Source organism: Scyliorhinus torazame, chromosome 5 (assembly GCF_047496885.1).
Source record: "Scyliorhinus torazame isolate Kashiwa2021f chromosome 5, sScyTor2.1, whole genome shotgun sequence".
Taxonomy (NCBI): domain Eukaryota; kingdom Metazoa; phylum Chordata; class Chondrichthyes; order Carcharhiniformes; family Scyliorhinidae; genus Scyliorhinus; species Scyliorhinus torazame.
The window spans coordinates 255,347,390-255,366,314 of NC_092711.1; the positions used below are offsets into that span (position 1 = coordinate 255,347,390).

Sequence of the window (18,925 nt, forward strand, 5' to 3'; positions counted from 1 at the left end):
GAGCATTGTGGAGGCCTTGGAGAATACCGGGTCAGGCTCGCTAATGATATGCAGATGGCATTTACTGTGGTGCAGAGTGGAAAGCATTGACACCGTTGTCGAGGCACCGGAGCATGGCATTCTGGCGGGAGCCCGGCGTCGACCTCGACTTGGGCTTCACGACCGATTCTCCGCCCAATCGCCTTTCCCAATTTCGGCATCGGCTGACGGAGAATTCCGCCCAAGGTCTTCAGGGAGCAATTTTTGTAGATGTTCAGTGACAATGACTGCTTGAGATTGCTATATTTCAGTAAAGAGGTTGGGACTGAAATCTGCAATTGCTGAAGTCACAACACTACCTCAAAAGAGAGCAAAGATCACATTGGGTTCACAATGAGAAAGCTCACCTTGCTTGTGGTTGTAAAAGTGACTGTTGCCCTGAATGTCTATAAGCCCGGTTCCTTTCAAGCTGTTAGGGAGATATAAGCCAACATATCTCAGTTTGCATTACACTGTTGCATTGGGGAGGTCACCAAGGTTCTCTCTGTATGGAGAGACAACTTCACATCTTGCCAGATAGAAGCAGGTGAAACAAGAACAAAGACTTGCAAGGATTATAGGCTTCCCAAGTTGAAGGGTGGGTAGACTGCCCACAGGTAGGCACGGTAGCACAGCGGTCAGCACTGTTGCTTCACAGCGCCAGGGCCCCGGGTTCGATTCTCAGCCTTGGATCACTGTGGGTGCGGAGTCTGCACTTTCTCCCCGTGTCTGCATGGGTTTCCTCCGGGCACTCCGGTTTCCTCCCACAGTCCAAAGATGTGCGGGTTAGGTGGATTTGCAACGCTAAATTGTCCCGTAGAGTCTAAAGGTTAGGTGGGGTTACTGGGTGACGGGGATAATGCGCTCTTTCAAGGGCAGGTGTAGACTCGATGGGACGAATGGCCTCCTTCTGCAGTGTAAGTTCTATGATTCTATGATTCTATGATTCATGCATTGCATGTCAACACTGTCATGTACCTGAAACAAAAGAAATTCAATTTCTGCAATGTGCAACTGCTATGTAAGTGTAGGAAATCCATCATACTGGTCATTACTCAATCTCCTGGCAGGAATCAAAATGTGTTCATCCTGTCCAGGATTTTCTGTTTTTCTTTCAGATTCCAGCATCCGCAGTAACTTGTGTTAATATTCGTGATCATTCTGTGGCAGTGCTCTGGTTTGGGGCATTTCCACCCTCACAGCAAACTAAAGGACAGTTACTGGGTGACGAGAGTTATCTGCTGACTACGTGGCTCATGGCCCCAGACCACAACACATGAACATGTGCACTGCATGCGTACAAGAGACATGCTTCCACAAGAAACCTTATAGAGAAATCCACTGGCATCCTAAAGCAACAACTTCACTTCCTATAGAGGATCTCTGCAGTACTCGGCTTGCTGGGTCGCAAGATCTCTCATGATGTTCTGCATATTGCAAAATCATGCTACCTTGAGGGAACACCTTTGACACCAAGAGGTGAGAAGCTTAAAAGCATAAGGAAGTGAAGGCAAAAGAGAAGGAAGGGTGTCATGATATCCACATCAACATATCATGGTGCAATCACACACACACTGATGGACAGGTAGTTGGACCAACCAACACACACATAACATCGCAGCCAATCACCAGTGAGAGCACACGCACTATAAAACAGGGAACACCACAGTTCCTGCTCATTCTACCAGGAGATAGCTCAGAGCACAGAGCTCACAGCGTGCCACTCAGACATACACCATGCGCTGAGTGCCTCACTAAGATAGTGCTAGGGCTGGGTCCACAGGTTAGCTGGTGAAGTACAAACCACAGCCAGAAGTTAATAGTTATTATTGTACAGAATAATAAAACAGAGTTGTACCATCTACAGCCGTGTTGGTTCGTTTGTGTAGCGGAACACCCAACACGACAGAGAGGAAGGGAGTTTGCAATTTATGTATCCCCTTTCTGCCCCTACTCTATGTGAACACGAGCGATACTCATAACCTCAACCCTGATTACCCATACAACTGTCCCACACATCTTATCTTCCCTCCGCCACTGACCATCACAGCCCATGGCTGCGCCTTTGGAACATGTCCAACCTCCGCTCTCTCCCTCAGCAGCCATGGCACCTGTTTCTCAATTTTAAACACCACAAGTGAACCATGACGCGGTAATTCGTCATGGCGGAGGCGGAGCGTCGCTGGAGGCCTGGAGAATGCAGGGGCAGTCCCGCTAATGATATGCCTCTGGAGTTTACATGCCCACGCCATCGTGCAGTGTGGAACGCATTCACACCGCTGTCGAGGCACCGGAGATTGGCATTCAGTGTGGCACCGACCTCAATTTTCGGCTGATGCGCGATTCTCCGCCTAAAAGTGCTTTGTGATTCCGGCATCGCTGGACGGAGAATCCCAGCGATTGGGTGGGATTTTCCAGTCCTGCCAGCCCTCAGGACTGGAAATTCCAGCTTGACTATTCCCAATGTGGGCGGGACTGGTAGATTTAGGCCTATAATGATTTTGCACCTTCACTCATTTGGATTTCCTCTTCAGGAATGCAACCAAAGTTTTACAATTTACAGCTAAAGTTCAGAGTTCATTTAACTGCTTGTTCACATGCTGCTTCTATTCAGCACTGTTATTAAATAGTTTGTTTTATGAAGGACATGCCAACTTTTTCTTGAAGCAGCAACGTTTGCTGGTTTGTAAGTCTCTTCTCATTTGTCTTTGGGTTTTGTTGTGAGCAAAATGCAGGCTATGTTTACCGTCATAGCAACAATGACTGCACATCGAAGTAATTTCTGAAAGGTAAAGCATTTGGAGAGGTTTTTGTCAAATGTGATGACGCATTGCATAAACGCTAATTGTTCTTTATTCTTTAGAAATCATGGTAGACTTTAGGTCAATGTTGTTGGCAGATCTTCCACAGATAGGATCATAGTGAGTACGTGAGCGGCCAGACAATAACTGAAAAAAATGTCCATCAACTAATCCTCTCAATCCAAGAGAGGATTGATGGTTTGACAGCAGTACAAGATGGTCCCAATAATGAACAAGGTTTGCAAACTATCAAACACAAAATACTGAAGTTAGCTGTACATATTTGGAGAATAGCTTAACAGTTTGAACAATTTAACAGTCCAAACTGATCAAATCATACTTTGTCAGGCTTTTCCAAGGGTTGGCCCATGGGTTGGTTGTGGCCTGTAAGGCTGTTTGATCCAGCCCACCATGCCATTGGGCATAGCACTGAAGATTTGATTGACATTGATTTGAAAAATGATGCAAGCCTGCTCATCCATGACAGGCCAGCTCCTCCCTGCACTGGCTGCCGGCAAGCCCACTGGTGAGCCCAAAGCAGCTGATACACTGGGAACCAGCCCATGACCAGCTGAGCGGCTTGCCATTCAGTTCCCAGATAAGTTTGAAATCTCCGTTTCTGTGGGCAGAGCTCAGAGCAGCATGCAGTGAGCGCAGGGAGCTGCAGCGGGAGGGAGGGGAGTCAGGTCTCGGGAAGGGCCCTGATGCAGCAGGTGGTAGGGGATGGGGCTCTTCATGCGCTGACAGGTGGGCACCAGGTCTGGGATGCGCCACAGCACTACATCATGTACGTGGGCTGACATTGACTTCATTCGGCAGGTAAAAACACGGGCACGTGTCTCACAGAATCAGTGTTCAATGGGTGCTTGCTCTCAGAGATGCAGATGCTTGTTGTTCATAATAACAGTGAGGTAAATTTTCATTCCTCTGAGCCTGTTGCCTTTTTCATTCCAAAATTGTGCATTGGCCCCCTCAAATGACAAGGTTGTACAAGCCTGATTTATGTAGTATTTATTGGTAGAGATCTTGGCCAAAATTTTCCAGCCCTTCCTGCTGGTGCGATCTTCTGGTCCTGCCAGTGGGATCTTCCAGTCTTGCCTATGGCACTCCCCCTCCTCCGCGATTTCGAAGAACAGCTATAATTATGCAACTGACTCCAGAAATGCAACACATTTCTGGAAAGGTCAGTAGAACCATGCTTGTTATGTAATTGCAAGATATCTATTTGGGAAAATTTAATCAGTGAATGATAAAGGTTGATGAGCACTTTGTCTCGGTGAATGATATATTGGATAACGGACATTTCTCAGTGCATCATTGTCTGACCGATAGACTCTTTTCAGTGAATTATATGCAACACTTTTCAGTGGGTTATAGACTAAATGATGAACGCATACTGATGAACTATATATCAAATAATGAACTAGGAATTAGGAATTGAATACCGAACATCTGACAATTAATTATATTATGAATATGAACACCTTATGAATTATAAATTAATTAACAAACACATCTTTAAGTGCTGTATCAGGAGTGGACACCACTCTCAGTTATATATTGAATACCAAAATAATTATAATTAATCATTTTAGCATTGTAGTTTGTTAAATGTTTTCTTAACAACTATTTGATAATGCCTGAAGAATGATCTTCAAGCAGTGTGGTGTAAACCTCAGAGATTCAAACAAAACATTAACCTCTCCCTATAACAAAGGTGCAAAAACAGAGAAAAGCAATGAATGACAGTCCTGATAACCACCAGTTCTACACCTTCCTTGGACAGTTTAAAAATGAAAGGTCCTCGAAGATAGGTATCTGCAATGGGTGACAGTCAACAGTATTCCAGCAATGACCAACTGAGTCCAGATTATCATCAGTCTGTGCCCAGCCATATCAACATCAAAAGTACTCTCTTGGCTTCCAGTAATGTTACAGTCCAAATAACTTCTGAAAGGTGAGACAAAAATCAGAGTGTGTTCAGGCGCGCTGCCTTACACCATGACTGAACTTGCCCTGGAAACAGAAGCTTCTGAATTCTAGCCAATAGCCACCGTGCACCCGCAGTTAAACTAATCTTTGAAGATTTTTAAAGATGCCTGCAGATAGTAGATTAACTAATGAATCTCTTTCGCCAATAAGGATTGCCATTTAGTGGTGAGGTTCTTCCATTTTTTGTTATTCTTTCACGGGAAGAGGGTGTCACTGGCTAGGCCACCATTTATTGTCCATCTCTAATAGCACTTGAGAAGATTCATAGAATCTCTAGAAGTGCACAAGGAGGCTATTTGACCCATTGAGTCTGCACCAAGGGTCTGAAAAAACACCCTACCTGGGCCCGCTCCTCCGTCCCATCCACATTGCACCACAACCCCAGCTAACCTGCATATCTTTGAACCCTAAGCAGCAATTTAGCATGGCCAATCCACCTAACCTGCACATCTTTGGTCTGTGGAAGGAAACCTGAGCACCCGAAGGAAACCCATGCAGTCACGGGGAGGATGTGCAAATTCCACACAGACAGTCACCCAAGGCTGGAATGAACCCAGGTCCCTGGCCCTGGTGATGTGAGGCAGCAGTTCTAACCATTCTACCACCGTGTCACCTGCATGGGAGTGAACCGCTGCAATCTTCTTTAAACGTTTTTAAGAAAAAGATAGATACCTTTCTAAAGAATAAAGGGATTTGGGGCTATGGTGTACAGGCCGAAGAGTGGAGCTGAGTCCACAAAGATCAGCCATGATCTCATTAAATGGCGGAGCAGGCTCGAGGGGCCAGATGGCCTACTCCTGTTCCTAGTTCTTATGTTCTTATGTTCTAATCCATCTGGTATAGCTACACTCACAATGCTGTTAGGAAGGATATTCCAGGATTTTGACCCAGTGACAGTGAAGGCATGCAGATTATTTCTAAGTCAGGAAGGCCTGTAGCTTGGAGGAGAACTTGCAGGTGGTAGTGAAGCTGCTGCCCTTGTCCTTCTAGGTGGTAGAAGTCACAGGTTTGGAAGGTGCTGTCCAGGGCATCTTGGTGAGTTTCTGCAATGCATCTTATATAAGGTGCACACTGCTCCCACTGTGCATTGGTGGTGGAGGAGTGAATGTTGAGGTGGTGGATGGGTGGCCAATCAAGTGGGCTGTTTTGTCCCGGATAGTGTCTAGCTTCTTGAGTGTTGTTGGAGCTTCACTCATCTAGGCAAGTGGAAAATATTCCATTGCACTCTTGACTTGTGTCTTGTAGATTGTGAACAGGCTTGGGGAGTCAGGAGGTGAGTTACTCACCATAGATATTGCAGACTAGGTTACAATATTTGCCTGGGACTTTTCTGACATTTCAAATAGTGCTGTAGATCAGAAAGAGAGAACCATGGATTGTAAATCAGGGTGCAAGTGAAGTGTTTGGGGGAGCAACAAGCTCTTGTAGCTGTCCAAGCTATTTCAAACCCTAATGGGAATGACCAGGGGGCCAGCAATTGGGAGCAGGATTTTGGGTGATTGGTGACCACAGCGCAAAGGTAAATAATTGGGGTTGTGGGAAGGGGAGATTGGGAGGCAGTGATCATTGAGAGACAACTGTGGTTGGTGGAGGAACAGAAGTCCAAGATTTCCTTGCTAGGCCTAGAGAAACACCTCTGTCCTGCAAAGAAGGTAGTAAAAATTCCGACCTTGCGGAACTTCTTCTGAATGTGGATCTATTTTTTTAATAGTTCTGTGCAGTTGACATTGTGCCTGACACTCACCACCTCTCTTTAAAATAGTATTGTCGTCCCACTTTTGATTATTTGGGCCTGTAGTGAGCACCCTAAATATCTCCCAAAATCCAGGTTGACATTGGAGCTAAAGAGACTAATTGCAGCTCCATCTCCTGATTTCCTATTGCTGACAGATCCTTCAACCATCATATTCCGGCTCTCTGGAACTCTCTTGTTAAAGCTTTTCTCTCTGCTACTTCATTCCACATTTTCAAAAGCATCTGCAAATCTATTTCTTTAACTCTGCCTTCACTCTCACCTCCGCCTAACTTCCTAATTGACGTTGATTGCTCCTTCCTGTAAAATGCCTTGGGATGTTTAGGTGCATGAGGCAAACTTCGTAAATGGAACTGTAGTCATTGAAGGCTTATCTTGCATTTCAGGTGGTATTTATGCAGACTTCAATCTCAGACACTTCACTGTATAATCTGCTTGATTAAGTTTAGGCTGATAAACACCGCAGGTAATCATTATTTTCCAATTAACTTTCAGAATAAATTATGCTTAAATATAATATTTTTAAATATGTATGTAGATTTATTTTGTGCCAACTGTTTTCAAATTAGTTATGCTTTGAGGATTTATGTGAATATATTACAAATCCACCAGTGTTAAATTAAATACAACAGAAAGTAAAAGTGAATGCAGATATATAAAGAAAATTGTTTATTAAACAAAGAACAATACAGCACAGGAACAGGTCCTTTGGCCCTCCAAGCCTGTACCGGTCATGATACCATCCTTGGCCAAAATGATCAGCATTTCCTAGTGCTTCCTCGTGCTCTGTCTTAAATGAAAAATGAATTTAACAGTTTTTTTTAAATTAAAACTGAATGACGTCTGTAATTCAATAATTGTGAGTTGTTAAAAGAAAATCTGGTTGTTGTGATGAGCAAATCTCATGACTTTGTTATGATGAGTTCAACTGTGTTCCTCACCTGCATTCTCCAATAAGAGCAAGACTAACACAAAATACAATTTATTTCCTATATCCATTTGCCATTTATTTTTATAATGTTGCATTTTTAATTGGAGCAGGACTAATTTCAAGGGAGTGAGAATGGATCTGGCTCAGGTAAACTGGACTCTAAGCTTGGTACGAAAATATAAAACAACAGAGGCCTACAGTTTCTGGTCCCACCAGTCACAGTACCAGAAATTTCTGCCCAAAGATAATGGACCTTCGACTGGTCCGTCAAAATTTCCGACCCACCAGAAACATTTCCCACGACGGGCAGGGCCAGAAAATCATGATAAGAGGAGACATTGAGATATGTTCTAATGAGGGGGAAAGATAGGATAATGAAAGCCTGAGCTCCCTGGATGGTGTAAGAGATAGAGAATAGGATGAAGCAGGGTATGACAGTTGTCAGATTGATAATTCAATTGAGTACCAGGTTGAATATTAGAAATTCAGATGTGAAGTGATTAACGAAATCAAAAGCAAAGAGAAATTATGAAAGAAGAGCATAAAAGGGAAGCCAAAAGTCTTCTGTAGGTGTGTAAATAGGAGAAGATGGTAAAAGGAGGAATAGGGCTGATGAGGGATAAAATAGGAGATTTACACATGATGGTATGGTTTTGGTGAGTGCTTTATATCCCTCTTACCGAGGAAAAAGACGCTGTCAAAGGCATACTGAATGAGGAAGTCTTTGAGACACTGGATGGGCTAAAATTTGATGGAGGAAGCATGAGGAAAGATTGGTCATTCTTAATGTTGATAAGTGACCAGGACTGGAGCAGCCACACCCAAGAATACTGAGAGAAGTAAGAGTGGAAATTGCAGAGGCACTGGCCATAATCCTTCAATCCTCCTTAGATAAGTAAGTATGTACTTAGGTGCAGGGGTGGTAATAGACAACTGGATTGTAAATGTTACACCTTTATTCAAGAAAGGTTGTAAGGATAAACCCAGCAACTACAGGGCAGTCTGTTTAACCTCAGTGTTAGAAAAACTTTTGGAAATGATAATCCAGGATTGAATTAACAGTGGCTTGGATAAATGTGGATTAATTGAGGGAAGACAGCAATATTTGAAAATGCAAACGGTATTTAACTAACTTGATTGATGAGGGTAATGTGGTTTATGTGGTGTACATGGACTCCCAAAGGATATTTGAGAAAGTGCCATATAACAGCCTTGTCAGCAAGTTTAAAGCCCATGGAATAAAATGAACAATGATGGCAGCATGGACATGAAATTGGCGGAGTGACAAGAAACAGTAGTAGTGAATGATTGTTTTACAGATTTTTAAAGTGGAGTTTCCCAAAGATTAGTATCAAGAACATTGTTTTTCTTGATACATATTAGTGATCAAGGGTGCGATTTATTCAGAAAAAAATGTTCATCTTTAGCCGCTTTAACGGGGTGTTTCTCAGTGGCTGCAGCGCCGAGAAATATTCCGCTATTCAGCGGCACTTTGCTGTTTTCTTTTGGCCTCGGAGAGTTTTCCTCCGCATGACTGCACTTAAAGTCATTTCCTGCTGGCGAGCCCAGTGAGGGCGAGATCCAGATCGCGTTGTCTCGCAAGAGTCTGTCCAATCTCACAAGCCATTTTGAGCGTCACAAATCTCACGAGAGGCCACTACCGAGATTCAATAGCCTCATCCCGACAACAAGGGCGTGATTCTCCAGCCCCGTTGCCCTCTCGCTCAAGCGAAATGAGGCCGGTAAATAGCAGGAGAGGCAGAAAACAAGAACTGCGGCAGGCGCCAAACAGTTTGCGATTCAACTAGCCCGCTCCCGTAGGTGAATTCGGGATCTCGCCGTAGCGTGGCGAGAAACCAATTATCACCTCTTAAGCCCTATTTCCATACAATTAGTGAGAGCCGCCCATATCCAATGGCCTCCTGTCATTCAGTAGCCTCCCAAGTGCTCACGCTAGCGCCGATTAGTCCTCCTTTTGAAAAACATGAACCTGGCGGAAGGGCTTCTGTGGAGAGTTGAGGAGGTGAGTAGCCACTTATGCTCACAGGCAAAGGGCCCGGAAGCAATGGGCTTGTCACCCCAGTGCTCGGCAGGGTGTGGGGGACCCTCGGCAGAGGGTGGGGGCCCTTGGCTGGCGGTGGGGGACCTTCCGCAGGGGTGACCTGCCTGTATTGATCTCTGTATGTGCATGTACATAAGTGGTTAATATGTAATCAGTAGCACCAGATGATCACTAGAGGGCAGTACCAACAGGGGTATAAAAGCAACCACATTGAGCCTCTCTCTCTCTCTTTTGGGTGTACTGTGACCAGGACAGGAGTGTAACATTAGCTCAGATGGTTAGTGTGGTTGAACATAGTTACTGTAGTTAGTTGACCTTATCACTGGTATTAATATTAAAGTAAAGAACTTACGCAATTATTGTTATATTTACTCATTAAACCTTTTCTTACTATTGGACGAGTACAAGTCTCTTTCATCAAGGTACAGAAAACCTCATCAGCGACAGGTTTGAGTAACACATATTACACTCAGTAGTATATCAAAACATACTACAAAGAAGTGTAATAAAAGACTACCATGGGAGTGTAGGGTGGCAAACAGAGGGCAACAGCGCGTGGCACCACCATGCCAACCCCTGAATCATGTGTACCCATACCGGGGGCAAGTCGTGCCCCTGTCCATCTGCCCCACCAACCACCCATAAACTGCATTGACTGGCGAGGCCTATGGCTGCACGGCTGAAGGCTCTTGCTCATTGGGAACTGCCAATCGTGGTTAGGTGAGCACTTCACACGACCCAAGTGGATTCCCGTGGGTTGGCAGGCCATGTAGCATGTGGGAGTTGCCTAGCATTCCAATCGCACCTTGATGCCTGGACCCTGTTCCTGAACACTGCGGGAGACAACACCACCCACTCAGCAGCCAACATCCAACCACCCAGTGGATGAGACACAGTTCCGAGGACATGACCATGGCCGGAGGGTGGGTGAGTGCCACGGGGAGGGGGGGTGTCTGGCGAGATGGGCCAAGGGTTCCGAGGTCAGACCACATTGCGGAAGAAAGTGACAAACGCATCATACTAGTTGTGCACAAAGATGTTTATTGTGTTTTACAATTCCCCACCCTCCCGATGGTGCTGGCTCCTCCCCCACTCCAGTCCCCTCACCCCCCAGCAATCCCCCCTCCCCTGGTGCCCTCACTGATCCTCAATGTGCTTTGCCCTCCTAGCTTTACCACTACATCTAGGCGTGTCCGATGTGGAGGCAGCCAGCTGCTTAACACGTCCTGTGGCCTTCGTTGCCCCTGGTGCTGGTGGGCGTCCTCTGGGGGCTCTGAGGCTGGATGGCCCAGGCTGACTTGTGCCACCCCGTCCCGCGTGCTGACTGTGAGATGTGGCCTCATCAGAAGGGTGGAACTCTTGGAGCTGGTGGCCACCGCTGCCATTCCATGGGTCGAGTCCGGGTTGGCAACAGCGTCCCCTCCTCCTGCTTGTTTCCCATAGGCCCTAGGGTTCACCTTGGGACGGAGGGGGTTCGAACCCCGGATGCCCCTGCATCATCTGGCTCTGCCAGCACTGGCGTTTCCCCATGGTCCGCACCATCATGTCGGTGCCTTCGGCAATGCACACCTGTGACTAGGAGAAGCTCCGCAGCGCCTCGGCCATTCCCATCTGAGAGCGGGACATGTCATCCAGGCCAGCCTGGTTCTGGCTCACATCACCCAGCGAGGTGGACATTCTGCCGAGATCCTCAGCCATGGCCGTCACCGACTGCGCAACACCTTGGACACCTTCACTAATGGTGCTGACGTCGTACACCAAGCTCTCCACGGCGGCCACCACTCTAGCCGTGCAGGCCTCGGTGCCACGCATTACGGGTGCCAGCTCCAGTGCCCGTAGCTTCTGGGACTCCTCCAAGTGGCTATGGATCGACTGGAGTGACGAAGACATCTCCCTCTGAATGTTTTAGCCGCACCCTAATGTCTCCATTAGTTCCGGGAATACCTGTTCCACAGGCTTAACATCAGGCTGGGACCCAGCTGAGTCCTGGGATCCAGCAGACCTCCGACTGCTGTCTCACCTGCGGGTTTCTGCTTCCACCTGATGTGCATCAGCAGCTGTGTGGTGCTCACTCAGCAGATTGTGCCCCAGACGTCTGACCACTAACATTTCCCACCGAGATGCGTGTATCTGCGCTGGTGGAGGGTAGGGATGACAGCTGTGATACAACTATTACGCTGGGATCTTCAGAGCTCTCCTCCTCCAAGGTCTTATGGGAGACTGGAAAAGGGCCACCCATTGCAGTATGCTTTAGGACCTGCTGGAGAATAGACATATGTTCAGTGGGAGGGATGGTAATAACAACTCACATTTGTTAGGTCTCCTGGGTGGAGCCCTGTGGATCCTCATCTCTGCGGTGTCTGCCAGCCTCCGCGTTGGTGACTGCTCTGTCCTTGGCAACACCATCCACCTCTAGGGCCTGCTACTTGAAGGTGGTGAAGATTCTGATGTCCGGCACACTGCCGCCAGTGTGGGTCCTCTCCCCCCGATTATGAGAGAGCTCTTCCTGAGGAGACACAGCGAGGACATCATTAACTACAGGCGTGGTTCACTGTGGTGGGGGGGAGGGGGGGCATGTGAAGGAAGGGTTGGGGAGTTGAAGGGGAGGGTTGGGAGTTATATGGGGAGTTGGGGGGTGGAAGCTCTCGTGGTGCCGGAAGGATCCTGTTGCTGAGGAGGGGGCATTGGTACTCGTGCTGCCCGATGTAGGTCATTGGCTTTTTTCCTGCACTGGAGGCCAGTCCTCCTGGTCCCACTCCCGGCACTCACAGCTGCTGCTACCTCGTGCCAGGCAGCACTTCCTGCCCCATGGCTCACCCTCCGGGACCCTTGGGGGAACAGGACAGCCCTCATGACCTCAACAGCATCCTGGAGCCTCCCCAGGTCATCATCTCCGAACCTTGGGGCCGGTCTCCTGGACACCATTGTTGTGAGCTGGCTGCCACTCAACCTGTTAGCGGGGGGGGGGGGGGGGGGGTGATGGGCGGCTGGCGTGCACGGTGCCAGCGAATGAGCTGGCAAGCTTTCATTTGCAGCATGAAGCCCGGAGGCCTTGTTTAAGTGGACAAGTTAACGTTAAATAGTGTTGCCGGCCTCACTGGGCCGAGCATCAGGAAGCTCGCGGCAGTTCCCGCTCACTACAACAATTAGAAATCTTTGCGGAGAATCGTGCCCCATGTCTGGGGCGATGAGGCTGTTGAATCGCACCACTAGACTTCAGTGTCCAGGGTAAAATTTCAACAATTGCAGTTGATCACAAACTTGGAAGTATTGCGATCGGTGATGGGAATAGAGATAAACGTTCAAGAAGACAAAGGCCGTGGAAATGGCGGCCACGCGGTTGATGGAATTTAAGACAAATAAGTGTGAATGGATAAGTTTGGGGATGAGGAGCAGGGAAAAACAATATCGAATGAAGGATACAATTATTAAAGGACTGCAGGAGTCTAGGAATCTGCAGGTACAAGTGCACAAACCATTGTATGCGGCAGAGCAAGGTGAGAAAGTGATTCATAGAGCATACAGGATCTTGGGTTTTATAAACAGAGACAGTGCAAAAGCAAGGAGGTTCTAATGAAACTTTATAAAACACTGATCCATTCTCAACTGCAGTATCGTGTCCAATTCTAGAGACAGGGAGGACATTAAGGAAGGTGCAAAAACGATTGACGTGAAAGGTTCCTGAGATGAGAGTCTTCAGTTATGAGTATAGATCAGAGAAGGTGATTTTATTTATTCTCCTTAGAGAAGAGAGGATTGAGAGGAAATCTGTTAGAGGTATTCAAAATCATGAGGGGTCTGGGCAGAATGGATCGGGAGAAATTGTTCATATATTGGTGGGAGGTTGAGATCCAGTTACACTGATTTAAGTTGAATGGCAAATGAACCAAAGGAAACGTGAGGACAAAATATTTTATGCAGTGAGTGGTTAGGATCTGGAATGCACTGCCTGAGATTGTGGTGAAGTAAGCAGTGGCTTTTAAAAGGATATTGGATAATAATCAGCAGAGAAAAATATTGTAACTCTTGTATCTATAGACTAATAGTACAAAATAAATAGATTGCCATAGCACGTGGGTTTCAAGCAAGATTAGCAGAGGTTTAATGAACATCTTCACTATCCAATGTGTGGTACTACACTCCCCAAAAGCCCGCGAAGCAGCTAATGATGTCTCGTAAGTCACATGACTCTATTCTTAAAAAGACATTGCACACAATTACAATAACCCACAGATATAACAGGAACTCTACAGGGAAAAGACATGTGGGACCAGGTGAGTTGTTCGTGAAGAGAACCAGTAAAGACACAAAGGGCGAATGGTCTCCTATTGCGCTGTAACCATTCTATTATTGTTTAATTTGTCTGCTCACAAACATGTTTATCCTTGGCTATAGCCAATTCTAGTGATCGCGGTCTGGATTGTCTGTTCTGGAGACAAAGTGCTGCCATCGGTGGAGAATCGTGGTAACTGCGCACTGTCAGGAGAAGCGCCGGCACATAACAATTTATGCCATGCAAGGGGGTCAGCATGCAACCCACGTGCAGCCCGCCTGAATCCTGGCCCTGCAGGTGTTAACCGGGATGCTTGATAGACACAACGGGCGAAATTCTCCCGAAACGGCGCGATGTCCGCCGACTGGCGCCCATAATGGCACCAATCAGACGGGCATCGCGCCGCCCCAAAGGTGCGGAATGCTCCGCATCTTTGGGGGCCGAGCCCCAACATTGAGGGGCTAGGCCGGCGCCGGAGGAATTTCCGCCCCGCCAGCTGGCGGAAACGGCCTTTGTTGCCCCGCCAGCTGGAGCGGAAATGACTTCGCCGGGCGGCGCATGCGCGGGAGCGTCAGCGGCCGCTGACAGTTTCCCACGCATGCGCAGTGGAGGGAGTCTCTTCCGTCTCCGCCATGGTGGAGACCGTGGCGGAGGCGGAAGGGAAAGAGTGCCCCCACGGCACAGGCCCGCCCGCGGATCGGTGGGCCCCGATCGCGGGCCAGGCCACCGTGGGGGCACCCCCCGGGGCCAGATCGCCCCGCGCCCCCCCCCAGGACTCCGGAGCCCACCCACGCCGCCTTGTCCCGCCGTTCAAAAGGTGGTTTAATCCACGCCGGCGGGGCAGGCAATTTATTGGCGGGACTTCCGTCCACCCGGGCCGGAGAATCCAGCGGAGGGGCCCGCCAACCGGCGCGGCCCGATTCCCGCCCCCGCCGAATATCCGGTGCCGGAGACTTCGGCAACCGGCGGGGGCGGGATTCACGGCAGCCCCCGGCGATTCTCCAACCTGGCGGGGGGTCGGAGAATGACGCCCAACACCTTTAACTTTGAATCAAATCACTTCTTTATTAAACACAATGGGCGGTATCTATCGGCTGTTCACGCCATCGGGATATTCTGGTCCCACGCCGGCGCATGGGTTTCCTAGCGATAAGGGGTGCAGTCACCGGGTCCTGTTGACAAAAGCGGGGTCGGTAAATCCTGCTGGCGGGCCACCTCTGCTACCAAAGAATCCGCGGCGGGTGGGTTGGTAAATCCGTCCAAGATAAAGATCCCATTGCTTATCACTACTGCAGGAGAGGTTCTATCATACACTGGGCTGAACTCTCTGTTTGGAAGATTATATTCTCCTGCTGGAGGTGGATTGCATCTGATTTTCATTCAGGCTGGGCACCCCGATCCATGCACTTGCCTCCAAGGCGTCCTGGTTACTCGCTGGGGTCCAGGCATACATCTTATTGTAAACCAGTAAGGTTTGCTTCCCTCCTTGATCCCCCTCAACGGCCATGGTGCCTGGGCCCCACTTTTAAATACCTGCACCATATCTCGCCCACGCGACTCCCAGCTGTGAGCAGTGGAGTATAATGGGGAGGGGGGTAAAAATTTGGAAGTCCAGTGGATTGGCATGGTACCACCGGCATGGGGCGGGTTGTTTGCTGAGGTTGACGGTGGGACAGCAGAGTATTGCAATGGGTCTGGTGCCCAGCATTGATCCCGTTTTTCGAGCAGCCGCCATTCTCTGCCCGGTCAGGAATCCCGATACCAGCAACAGAGAATCCACCCCCTCATGTTTGACAATTGCATAATATTTTCTTTGAATTATAAGCTTCCCTATACTAATCTGACACATCATTCTCCTTACAAACAAGTGGTTAAGCACTATGTCCTGTGACAGACAATATGCAGGATTGCCCATTCTTGGCGGGTGCCTTCGCTCATTGCCAGAAGCGGTGAGCTACCCATACTGACTCTGAGGAAGAAGACCTGCTGTATCTTCTGCCCGTCAGACAGTTAAGTGGAAAATAGCGGGCCTTTGTCCAGACTGAGGACCCCTGAAGACAACTTCCTGCACTCCAAGAGCTGCCAGTCAACCAGAAGTGATCCACGCCCACGTGATTTCCAGCCTTGGCAAAATGGGTGTAAATGGGTCATTTGCATTCATTTACATGGTCCGTCTGGCGCTCGGTCATGGACCTCGATTCAGGCGGCAACCGACGGCCAGCATCGATCCTGATTACAAAATTCCCCAGCGTATTGTGGACCCCGATACCAGCATCGGCCGATGGAGAATCCAGCCCACAATATATTGGCTTCAACCGCTTTCTGTGGTAGTGAATTCCACAGGCCGACCACTCTCTGTGTGAAGAAACTTCTCATTTCAGTCCTAAAAGGTTTACGTCGTATCCTCAGACTATTTCCCTTTGTCCTAGACACCCCCACCAAGGGAACATTTTTCCTGCATCTACCCTGTCTAGTCCTGTTAGAATTTGATAGATTTCTATGAGATCCCCACTTATTTTTCTGAACTCCAACGAACATAACCCTAACCGACTCAATCTCTCATATGTCAGTCCCACCATCCCAGGAATCTGTCTGGTAAACTTTCTCTGCACTCCCTCTCTAGCAAGAACTACTATTCTTAGATACATAGGCCAAAATGTGCACAATATTCCAGGTGTGGCCTCACCAAGGCCCTATATAATTGCAGCAACAATTCCTGTTCCTGTAATCGAATCCGCTCGCTATGAAGGCCAACATACCATTTGCCTTCTTTACTGCCTGCTGCACCTGCATGCTTACCTTCAGCGACTGGTGTGTGAGGACACCCAGATCTGGTTGCATATTCCCCTAGCCATTCAAATAATTATCTGTCTTCCTGTTTTTGATACCAAAGTGAATAAACTCACATTTATCCAAATTATACTGCATACATCATTCATTTGCCCATTCACTCAACTTGTCCAAATCACACTGAAGGATCGCTGCATCCTCCTCACAGCTCACCCTCCCACTGAGCTATGTGACATCTGCTAATTTGGAGATATTACATCTCGTTCCCTCATTTAAAATCATCAATATATATTGTGAATACCTGGGGTCCCTGCAGTACCCCACTAGTCACTGCCTGCCATTTGGAAAAACAACCATTTATTCCTGCTCTGTTTCCTGTCTGCCAATCAAAGAACAAAGAAAAGTACAGCACAGGAATAGGCCCTTTGGCCCTCCAAGCCTGCGCCGATCATGCTGCCCATCTAAACTAAAATCTTCTGTACTTCCAGAGTCCATATCCCTCTATTCCCATCCTATTCATGCATTTGTCAAGATGCCCCTTAAATGTCACTATCGTCCCTGCTTCCACCACCTCCTCCGGTAGCGAGTTCCAGGCACCCACTACCCTCTGTGTAAAAAACGTGCCTCGTACATCTCCTCTAAACCTTTCCCCTCACACCTTAAACCTATGCCCCCTAGTAATTGACCCCTCTACCCTGGGAAAAAGTCTCTGGCTATCCACTCTGTCTATGCCCCTCATAATTTTGTATACCTCTATCAGGTCGCCCCTCAACCTCTGTCGTTCCAATGAGAACAAACCGAGTTTATTCAATCTCTCATCACAGCTAATGCCCTCCATACCAGGCAACATCCTGGTAAATCTCTTTTGCACCCTCTCTAAAGCCTCCACATCCTTCTGGTAGTGTGGCAACCAGAATTGAACACTAGACTCCAAGTGTGGCCTAACTAAGGTTCGATACAGCTGCAACATGACTTGCCAATTTTTATACTCAATGCCCCGGCCAATGAAGGCAAGCATACCGTATGCCTTCTTGACTACTTTCTCCACCTGTGTTGCCCCTTTCAGTGACCTGTGGACCTGTACACCTAGATCTAGTTTTCTATCCATCTCAACACACCACCCCTACTCTCATGCGCTTTAATTTTACATGTTAATCTCTTATGGGCAGCACAGTAGCATAGTGGTTAGCACAATTGCTTCACAGCTCCAGGGTCCCAGGTTCGATTCCTGGCTTGGGTCACTGTCTGTGCGGAGTCTGCATGTTCTCTCTGTGTGTGCGTGGGTTTCCTCCGGGTGCTCCGGTTTCCTCTCACAATCCAAAGATGTGCAGGTTAGATGGATTGGCCATGCTAAATTGCCCTTAGTGTCCAAAATTGCCCTTAGTGTTGGGTGGGGTTACTGGGTTATGGGGATAGGGTGGAGGTGTGGGCTTGGGTAGGGTGCTCTTTCCAAGAGCCGGTGCAGACCCGATGGGCCGAATGGCCTCCTTCTGCACTGTAAATTCTATGATTCTATGATTCTTATGTGGGATTTTGTCGAAAGCCTTCTGCAAGTCCAAATAATCCACGTCCACTGGCATCCCCTAGTCAACTCTACTGATTATACCACGACGGCGATCCTGAATGTCGAGTTGTAACGCTGCCCACTGGCGACGATTTTGGAGGTTTCCGATGTGCCAGAGCTGCAGACGGGGGCAGGGGCGGATGTCCTGGCCTTCGCTTTGTTGGCGGCGTGGAGGTTTTACACCTCGAGAAAGTCTAATACACCATGAGAAGGTCGAGTGAGGGGTTTATCTCAAAGATGACGATGGTTTAAATTGCACTTTAGAGAATTGGTCACTGTTCGCTGTTGGAGGGGGTGTGTTTGTTCGCCTGATGAGGGATAGTTCTGTGGATCTGGGGCAGGGTGGGGGGCGGGGTGTCGGGGTTGGTATTTTGTAAGAAGTGTTTGTTTATGTCTTTTGTAACTTCTGTATAAAACGTTAAAAACTTAACAAAAATAATTTCCAAAAAAACTCTACTAGTTACATCCTTGGAAATTCCAGTAATTTTGACAAGCATGATTTCCCTTTCGTAAATCCATGCTTACTCGATCCGATTCCACCAGTTGCTAAGTGCTCTGCTATAAAATCCTTGATATGGACTCTTGAATTTTTCCCACTTCAGGCTGACTGGTCTATAATTCCCTGTTTTCTCTCTACTTCCCTTTTTAAATAGTGAGGTTACATTAGCTACCCGCCAATCTGCAGGAACCATAGAATCTTAGAAGATGACCACAAACGCATTCACCATTTCTCTGGCCACT

The 18,925-nt window shown here is 47.8% G+C and overlaps 1 long non-coding RNA gene across 3 annotated transcripts in view; it reads left to right on the plus strand.

Annotated features, from left to right (window-relative positions):
* Window positions 1-18,925, plus strand: part of LOC140421057 (uncharacterized) — a 129,980-nt gene that overhangs the window by 70,900 nt on the left and 40,155 nt on the right. The window contains exon 2 of one of the 3 annotated variants that reach the window (XR_011946657.1): window positions 6,951-7,030. The exons of the other annotated variants lie outside the window; for them this stretch is intronic. This is a non-coding gene — a long non-coding RNA (uncharacterized lncRNA). The remainder of the gene's footprint in view (window positions 1-6,950; window positions 7,031-18,925) is intronic. 3 annotated transcript variants of the gene reach the window in all.